The sequence below is a fragment of the Chrysochloris asiatica genome, unplaced genomic scaffold, assembly GCF_000296735.1.
Source record: "Chrysochloris asiatica unplaced genomic scaffold, ChrAsi1.0 scaffold00026, whole genome shotgun sequence".
NCBI lineage: Eukaryota > Metazoa > Chordata > Mammalia > Afrosoricida > Chrysochloridae > Chrysochloris > Chrysochloris asiatica.
Genome location: NW_006408544.1, coordinates 3,944,195 through 3,954,232, shown reverse-complemented (window position 1 = coordinate 3,954,232; position 10,038 = coordinate 3,944,195). Strand labels below are relative to the sequence as shown.

The following is a 10,038-nucleotide window of genomic DNA, read 5'->3' as shown; positions in this document are numbered from 1 at the left end:
GCATCCATAGGTGTAGGTCAAGTTCATCAAATTGTATCAGATTACGCTTTTTCCCCCTCTTCTTTCTTCTTCTGGTTGAGCTCTGATCATTTAGTCATTGAAGCCAGGTCAAGTGGGTATTATCTGCAAGTGTGGGTGTTCTTGTGCAGATGCCCTCTCTTCTACAATAAATATTTTTAATGCATGAAAATACAGTTTATTTTCCAGAACGATATTATCTACTACCCCTATGCTATAATTAATAATCAGGAAATGAGTATTTATATAGTACTTCATGGTTTGTAAAATATTTTACTTCCATAATCTCACCCATGCCACATAGTAACCTGAGTCCTCTGTTTGTGGGCTTTAAGCAGCACCAAGGTTACTCAGTGAGTCCCTGGACCTCATCTGTGGACCCACAAGAGGAAAAAAAATGGCAAGAGAGCTTCTCAGAATATAGGTAGGATTCAGTCAGGAGGGACTCTAGATTTCATTGGGAAAGGAAGCAGGCAGGAACAAGTCCCTGTACTCTATGTTTTTTCCTCTATATAGTAAGAGAGTAAGCAAAAGGGCTCAGAATATGCAGGAAATGGCACAAATCTGGAAAGCTGCTTCTTTCCAACCCTACCACTGACTGCTATCGCAACTGGTCTCCAACCACCTATCCATTTTCCAAACTATAGAAGGAATGTTTCACAAATCTTAAGCCCTCCAATGGCTCGTCATTATCCTGAAGATAAAGGCTAAACTCCTCATAAAGCACAGAAGACCTTACAGGTTTTGGATCCTACTATATTACAGCTATCCACAGGTCTCTGCTCTGGCCACCAGGAAGACTTTGCTCAACAATTCCTTTGTAAAGTGAATTAAGTGCTCAAGTCTGGGGTTCCCTTGGCCTCAATGCTTTCTGCATTATCACTTTCACAGTACTACGTATGACTGCGTATTGGCTTAGCTCCCTCTCTAACGTGCCAGCTGGCGACGAAGATAGTTGAATCCACCATCCTCTCCTTTAGTGATTTTATTATTCTCTGCTCTACTTGAACTATTTAGTCCTAAATTACATTCCAGACTGGATCATTATAAATAACTAAAGCTTTCCTGAGCTTCAGGTTCAAACATCTCATTCTCATATTCCACAGTGTCTTAAAGTAATGAATTCTACTAGTTTCTCATTGTCCTTCACTTCCTATGTTCCTACTGCAATTCTCACCCAGCTTAAATTTCATATCAATCATTCTAATCACTCCCTTGCCTTCATCCTCAACTTCCTTGCCCGTTTCACTTGGCTAAAACACAAAATTTTATCTAAATTAAACTTTTTCCCTACTGTGGGCATGTTTCTGTCTACACAGTTGAATGTGGCTGGAGACAAACACAATCATGCTGGGCTGGTCTCACAGTTAATTCTTGACCACTAATTCAGGAGTCCTGGTGGTGGAGTGGTATAACTGCTTGACTTCTAAGAAAGATGTGGCTGTCTGCTTTTGTAAAGATTTACAGTCTTGGAAACCCTGTGGGGAGACCTATTATGTCCTAAAGGGATGCTAGGAGTTGAAATTGTCTCAATGGTAATAGGTTTGGTTTAGTTTGGTTTGGTTCAGAACCTCTGGAGGCCCTATGTTGCCTAGCAGTCATATTGCATGTTACTAGCCTATTCATTCTCCCGTTCTCTTAGATGGTTATTTATGCTTTCTCCCAAACCTTTACACTTCTAATATAACCTTCTGCAGCCTCATTCTAAATAGCTGACCTTCTTATTATACTGAGAAGTCAGAACCAATCAGAGAAACTTTCTACAAGATCAATGCCACCACTTTTACCACGTGCCTGCATGCATGCCTACCTTCTCTACTTTCTTTCCTATCTGAAATGTTCCTATTCCTAACTAAGGGCTGCTTGTGGCCTGTAACGTTTGACCCTTTCCATTTATTTAAGGACATTTCTTCAATGTCTTCACCCCTGCCTCACCTCAATTCTGGATTATTCCTATTAGCATAAATACATATGCTTTCTCCCAATTAGCCCACTCTTTTTTAAAATAAAGCTCTAAAATTTTTATTTTTCTAATTTTATATCATGAAGAAAAAATCTAAACATACAGAAAAGCTGAAAGAATAGTATAATGACCACTATATAACTACTCACTAGATTCGGCCACAACCCATTTCTCCCTTTTCCTTTATAGAAGCCCTCTTTGCATTACTAGACTTGACAACTCCCCTCTCTCCTCTCATTTCTGATTAGAACTCATCTTAATTATTCTTTTAAATGGATCCTTCAAGGTTACCAATAACTTTCACAATTGTTGAATCCAGTGATGAATTCTTGACCTATCAGTAGGGTAACCATACATCCTGATTTGCCTGGACAATCTTGGTTTATTCTAGAGTAATTATTAGAAGCATCTACTTTCATTCTCAAAAAAATCTTAGTTTGTATAATAAATTAGTGTCTCCCTACCAATCAGCAAACATTTTACACAATGAATCACTCCTCTAGAAACATTTACTTGTTTCTATTGTACCCCACTGTGCTGATATTAGTATCTCATTTTAAAGAGGCTGGAGTATTGATTCACCAACAAGGATCCTGATTGTACTTCCTAGGGAATTGGTGTTTAGGAAAGTAGTCTATTTCCTTTGCTGTTTCTTCTTTACCTCCTGGAACAGTAAATGTTAGTATGCCCTAGGACTCTCTTTGCTTCTATTCTCCATCTACAGTTACTTATTTAGTTATCTCATCCTTTTTTTTTAAAGAGTTGGAGCCTTTACTGATCTACTTGAGTGGGATGAAGCGGGAGAAGTGGGTGGCTCCAATGCCAAGCCGGATGACAAGCTTGCAGGTGATGGAGGACTTGCTCAGGTAGTGGCCAATCATCTCAGGCTTGATCTCCACCTGGTTGAAGGTCTTGCCGTTTTACATGCCCATCATGCTGCCTACCATCTTGGGCAGAATGATCATGTTCTGCAGATGCGTCTCTACCTCCTCAGACTTCTCCATGGGCGGTGCCTCCTTTTTGATCTTTGGAGTGCTGTGTCCCACGCACACCGCGGTTCAGCCACTGCCATTGTTGCGCCTTGTACAACTGCATCAGCTGCTCAAAGGACATGTCCAGCAGCTGGTCGAGGTCCACACCATGGTAGGTGAACTTGCTGAAGGTCCACTTCTTCTTTTGCTCCACTTCCCCCATCACATTGGTTCTCCTGAAAGTAATGCTTACGCCTGCTGATCACATCTGTTTTTATAGCTATAAATTTTTATTTCCAGCCTTGTATATTCAGATTTGTATACTCCCTGGCCTTCTTGACATCTTCTACTTTAATGTCTAACTTCACATGTTCAAAACTTAATTCTTGATCATTGTTGTTGTTAAGTGCCATCGAGATGCTTATGAATCATAGTGACTGTGTATAGGGTTGGATTTGAATAGCTGACTTTGCAGTTAGCAGTTCAGTGTTTATCCCAGAGCACCACACCAAGGATTCCTGATTCTTGTTATTGCTAAGTGCCATCGAGTCAGTTCCGACTCATAGCGATCCTGTATAGTGTTTCCAAGGAGCGGTTGGTGAGTTTGAACTATGGACCTTGCGTTCAGAAAGACCCTGCGATCCAGTACTTTCTCTCACAGTGCTGCACCAGGACTCCTGGGGATTCCTGACACTGTCCCCAAATCCCATTCTTCTTGCAGTCATTTTTCTGTCTTTGTAAATGGCACCTTTATTCTTTTAGTTGTTCAGGCTAAACACCTGCAGGAATCCTAGACTCCTGCCTTTTTCTCCTTTCCACAGCTGAGCTATTAATAAACCTGCCAGTCTGCCTTCCGAATATACCCAGAATGAGCCATCTCTTACCACCTCCATGGCTTCCATGCTGTCCCCAGCACCCTCACCTCTCCAGAGGTTTATTACAATAACCTCCTAATGTATTTATTATTACAATAGCCTCCTAATAGTTCTCCTGAGAGAACTCCCTTCCTCTCAGCACTCCCTTCTCATCTAGGCAGCCAGAGAGCCCTTTTTAATACAAGTTACTACTCTGCTCAGACACCTCCATCCTTACAGACTTACATCCTCATGACTCAGATCTCGTAATTCTCTGCCTCCACTCTCCTTATTATCTCCCACTCCAGCAACATGCGCCTCTTTCCTGGTTTGGGATTCCACCTCAGAGCTTTGTACTGGATCTTCTTTGCCTGGAAGACTTCCCTCAGATGCTCCCTAACTTCCTTCAAGTTTTTACCTAAAGGCTTAGGGAAGCCTTTCCAAGCTACCTTATCCCATATGGCAAGCTAATCTCCAGCTCTCTATTCTCCATTCCTGCTGTAGCTTTCTCTAGCATGTCCCACTATTTTAGTTTGATGTCTTCTTTTCAGTCTGCTTCTCTGCTAGAACATAGGCTTCATGAAGGCAGGAATGTTTGTCTGTTTTGTTCATTGATGTATCTCTAGCACCTAGAGCCATAGTTGACACAAAGCAAGCACTCAATATATATTTGTTGAATGAACCAAGGTAAGATGAGATTAATAATACTTACGACCTCATGAACTATTCTGAAGATGAAATGAGATAAGGCATGCAAAGCTTGCGGCACACCATATTGCTCAATAACTGTCAGTTTCCTCCACCTCCCTCTCTCCTCTCCCCTCCCAGTTTTGGTATCAGTCATGCCCTGCTTCTCCCTCAGGGAATGCCACGTCAGAGGCAAGGCTGATGACAGTGACTGTCTTACTACTTAGCCACTGGCAGCCCCACCAGGAGCTCTCAACCTTGCCCCAGATTCTGTTCTACTCTCAGACACTGTTGTTGTTAAGTGTCGTTGAGTCGGTTCCGACTCATAGCAGCCTTGTATTGGGTTTCTGAGGAGCAGTTCGTGCGTTTGAACTGCTGATCTGTAGTTCACAGTCCAGTGCTGATCCTACTCCCAGACAATGATCTGGTTAAATGTGAGCCTCATTGCTCTAACTAGGAATCTGAAGGAGTCAGAAGACCAGATTCCCCTGTCAAAAGCCCAGCCTCAAACTCCAGCCTCTTCCAAACCCCCTTGTCAGTGCATTCCCAGCAGCCACCCCCTATGGGCTAAAGCGTCAGTCTCAAAGGTTTAAGCAGCATTGCTTAGCTGTCTCCCTAGCCCCGTTCTCTAGAATTCCCTATTGAGGTTCTTCTGGAACACTCTAGGTTACAGTACTTTGACCACCTAAGTCTAAAGAGGCTGGACTACTATATCCACTAGAGATGGCTATTGTCCCCACTGGGAGGGTCCTGGGAACTCAGCATTCTTAGCCAGTGCTTACCTGGCACAATCCATTTTGGCTGTTCCCTGTGAAGTGGCTCTTACTGCTACCCTGACCCCTAGCACGTTTCTCATAACTTTAGGAATAGAGCTTATTTACTACACATGAATTTCCTAGGAAATACCATCGGGAATTCCTATGATTCTTTTTTTTTGTTGTTGTTATAAATACACATGTTTGGTGAGCGAGGGGACAGAAGGCAGAGAAGGCACTGTCTACAGCTGGTATAGACTGGAGGCTGGATTCTACACAGAGAGAAAGAGACAGTCTGCCCAGCAGGGCAGGCCGGGTAGCATTCTGGGGCTGGTAACACTTGGTTGGTGGGTAAGAGCCCGCAGAGGGTCTTGTGTGGGGCTGGGGAGGCCCGGATACCCGGAGGCTCCCTAGTCCGAGGTTTCTGGGTGACAGTGGTGGAGGCAGCTCTGGGCTCAGCTCACATCACTCAGGGCCTTATGAGCAAACTCAGGCAGCACAAAGGCGGCCCGGTGCACTTCGGAATTGTTGTATCACAGCTGTCTCTGCTCCACCTGAGTCTGTGTCAGCGGCTGCACAGGCTCCCGGAAGTTGGTGCTCGAGTTCTTGCTGTACAGCATGAAGCCGATCTGGCCACTGGGGTAGGTGGGAATGGTGCAGTAGGCGTAGGCCACCACTGGGAAGAGTGATTTTCAGAACTGCCGCCATCTCCTTGATGAGGTCCAGGTGCAGCCACTGGCACTCGCCTTGGCAGCAGAGAATGCCGTCCACCTTGAGGGCGGTCTTCATGAGCTGGTAATAGGATTCCTTTGAAGAGGCTCTCAGCAGGGCCCATGGGGTCTAAGGAGTCAGTGATGATAACATCGAAGGCATCTTGGTTCTGTTCCATGAACTCAAAATCATCACCCATGTGGAGGGTCAGCTTTGAGCTGGAGTACCAACAGCCATACTTGGCAGGAACTTCTTAGAGACTTGAATAACATCCTCATCAATTTCACACTGGACCACGGTCTCCACGGAGGGGTGCTTCATTACTTCCCGCAGGACACCCTGTCCCCGCCTCCAATGATCAGAGCGTTGTGTGGGTTGGGGTGGCTGCAGAGGGGCAGGTTGGCAATCATTTCTTGATAGGAGAACTCGTCCCTCTCTGTGCACTGGATGACGCTGTCCAATACCAGCACGTTGCTGTAGGTTTTACTGCGGAAGACAAGGATGTCCTGGTACCGCGAGCGCTGACGGTGCAGCAGCAGCTCCACCTGCAGCGACAAGGCCTGGCCGGGCCACAGGCTGCAGGTCTCGCGGAACCAGCCCTCGCGGATGGCGTCCGGGCAGGGGGCGGCGGGGTCGGGCTCCTCATGGCGGGCGGGCGGCGCGGGGTGTGGGCCCGGGACTGCAGGCCGCGCGGAGCCGCAGCACAACGGGACCAGCTCCGCCCCGCTGCCCGCGCCGAAACCTAACCCGGGCAGCTGGGAATTCCTATGATTCTTGAGCTTCTACACATGGGTCAGTAAGCCACATAGATGGTACCACTGGCAAGCTTGCTCTGCTGCTTGACAAACATTGGTGATCGCTATCAGCAGTCTATTCCATTCTCCACAGCGGCCCTTACATCCGGTAATCGCTAACTTCTAACCTTACCACCCTTTCATATTCAGTACTTGATCTTATCGCCTGCTTCCCCAAAGTATAACAGTTATCAGAAGAGAATCACTTTACCTTCTTTATTTTGCACTTATAAACTTATATGTACTAGATACTCGTTGAGAAACTTTATACAGCTTGCCATAGGGTAAAATACTTGAGTTAACATGAGTTTAGAAAATAAAACTGAAAAACAAAAGAAGCAGAAAAAATGTATATGTACTTCTACCACCCTCTCCTGCTATGGAATACCAGAAGTATCCCTCTTGAGGTCAAAGGTCAATTCCTCCCCTTATTGTTCTTATGAAACTTATTCCATCAATTATTCCATTATTCTCTTCCATATTTTCAATTTTCTTCTCTGAATACAGGTTTCTTCTCATTGGGAATCAAAATATACTACTTGTTCTCACCTCATAATTTAGCTTGCTGCCAACTAGCATCTGTCCCCACTACTTCAGAGACGCAGCTCTCGCCAAGGATTCCACTGTCATTAATTCCATCCTCTAAGCTCCCGCTTCTTCCTTGTCTCCCAGAGTTCTCAACTATGGAGCTAGTGGGTAGCACAAATATAAAGGTTTGTGGTTTGGCTACTAACAGAAAGTTGGGCACCTCAAATTCACCAAGAGATACCTCAGAGGAAAGTCTTGGTGCCCTGCTTCAGAAAGGTCAGAGTCACTGAAAACTCTATGCAGCACACTTCCTTCTATTCTGACACACAGGGAGTCAACCTGCAGTGGACTCAACTCGTCAGCAACTGGTTTGATTTTTATCATTTTCAATGAGACCAGCAAAAATAAACTGTTCTCAACCTTCACTCTGTCTTTCCCTGGGCCCTTGAGAGCTAACTTCTACACCTTCTAGAGGTGGGCTCCTTTGCGCTTTGCCTGCACTGTGACTGTTACAGACTGGAGGCATATCCCAGCGTCCAGCTGGATTAAAATGCAACACAGCTCATGTGACTCTTCTTTGTACCACCCACAGTGCTTATTTATACATTAGCAGATTATCAATAAACACGTATGAAATAATTATCAACTTACATTTATTTACTGTTTTTCATTACACAACCTCATTTCATCCTCACAAAAAACCTTTGAAGTAAGGAAGGTAGGCATTTTACCTATTTTACAAATAAAGAAACTGGTATTCAAAGAGTTTAAGTGATTTGTCCAGGGTGAGAAAGTGTTCGGCCAGATCTGAAACACAGGATTTCTGATTCCAAGGTTGGTGTTCTTTCTAGAACTCTGTTGTGTTAGGTGCCGTTGATTCAGTACCGACTCATAGCGACCTCTATGTACAACAGAATGAAACACTGCTCGGTCCTGGGCCAACCTTACAATTGTTGCCATGTTTGAGCCCATTAATGTTGGCAACTTGCATCGGCACTATGCTGGTGGTCTTCCTCTTCTTCTCTGACCCTCCACCTTACCAAATACGATATTCTTCTCCAGCGAATGGTTCCTCCTAACAACATGTCCGAAGTATGAGAGACGAAGTTTGGCCATCCTGGCCTTCAAGGAGCACTCTGGCTGTATTTCCAATATTCTTCTCCAACACCATAACGCAAATGCATCAATTCTTCTATGGTCTTCCTTACACACTGTCCAGCTTTCGCATACATATGAGGGTACTGAAAATATCATGGCTTGGGTCAGGCGCATCTTAGTCCTCAAGCTGTCATCTTTGCTCCTCAACACTTTAAAAAGGTCTTGTGCAGCAATATGTCATTTGATTTCTTGACTGCTGCTTCCATGAGTGGTGACAGTTGATCCAAGCAGAATGAAGTCTTTGATAACTTCAATCTTTTCTTTGTTGATAAGAATGTTGCTTACTGGTCCAGTGGTGAGGATTTTTGTTTTCTTGACATTGAGATGCAATTCATTCTGAAGGCTGTGCTCTTTGATCTTCATCAGTAAGTATTTTAAGTCCTCTTCTCTTTCAGCAAGCAAGGTTGTATCATCTTCATATTGCAGGTTGTTAATGAGTCTTCCTTCAATCCTGATGCCACGTTTTTCTTCATATAACCCAGCTTCTCAGATTATATGCTCAGCATCCAGGTTGAATAAATATGGTGAAATAATACAACCCTGCCACACACCTTTCTTAATTTTAAACCATTCCGTGTTCCCATGTTCTGTTCGAACAACTGCCTCTTGGTCCATGTACAGATTCCTAATAAGCACAATTAAATATTTATGCTTCACAATGTTGTCCAGCTTGTCATGATCCACACACTTGAAAGCCTTTACGTAGCCAATAAAGCACAGGTAAACAGCTTTCTGGTATTTTCTCTGCTTTCAGCCAAGATCCGTCAGATATCAGCAATGACATCCCTCGTTCCACTCTATGAATCTGACTTGACCCTCTGGAAGTTCTCTGTGTGTGTTTGCAGCCGTTTCTGTAGTAAACTTTACTCACATGGGATATCAAAGATATTGTCCGATGAGTGTCGCATTCCATTGGGTTAGGCATAAATATGGATCTCTTTGAATCAGTTGGCCAGATAGTTGTTTTGCAAATTTCTTGGCATAGAACTCTGTAGTGCTTATTTAATGGGTGGTTCTTAAACACCACATGTGGTTTGTGACTAGGTCTTATGAGTGCTGTTGTTGTTAGGTGCCATTGAGTTGGTACCAACTCACATCGACACCAAAACGAAATACTGCCCAGTTCTGTGCCAACCTCGCAATTGTTGCTATGCCTGAGTCCATCTCTGCTGTCACTGTACCAATCCATATCATGGGGGTCTTCCTCTTTTTACTCTGACCCTTCATTTTACCAATATGATACCCTTCTCCAAGGACTGGTCCCTCCTGTTAATATGTCCAAAGTATAAGAGACAAAGTCTGGCCATTCTGGTTTCCAAGGAGCATTCTGGTTGTTCTTCATCCAATAAAGATTGGTTTATTCTTCTGGCAGTCCATGGTACTTTTAATATTCTCTTTTAACACCATAACTCATCAATTTTTCTATGGTCTTCCTTATTCACTGTCCAAATTTCACATGTTATTGAAAATCCCAAGGCTCACCTTAGTCATTTTTTCTCTTCTTGTGCAGATTTGCCTAATGCAATACACGTTGTTTGATTTCTTGACTGCTGCTTCCATGAGTGTTGATAGTTGAGCCGAGCAAAATGAAGTCTTTAA

The 10,038-nt window shown here is 44.0% G+C and overlaps 1 protein-coding gene and 1 pseudogene across 4 annotated transcripts in view; both read right to left on the bottom strand.

Annotated features, from left to right (window-relative positions):
- The window catches only part of ST3GAL3 (ST3 beta-galactoside alpha-2,3-sialyltransferase 3), a 317,828-nt gene that overhangs the window by 72,294 nt on the left and 235,496 nt on the right, over positions 1 to 10,038 (bottom strand). The gene's annotated exons all lie outside the window — the stretch shown is intronic.
- LOC102835650 lies at positions 2,761 to 3,175 on the bottom strand (annotated as a pseudogene).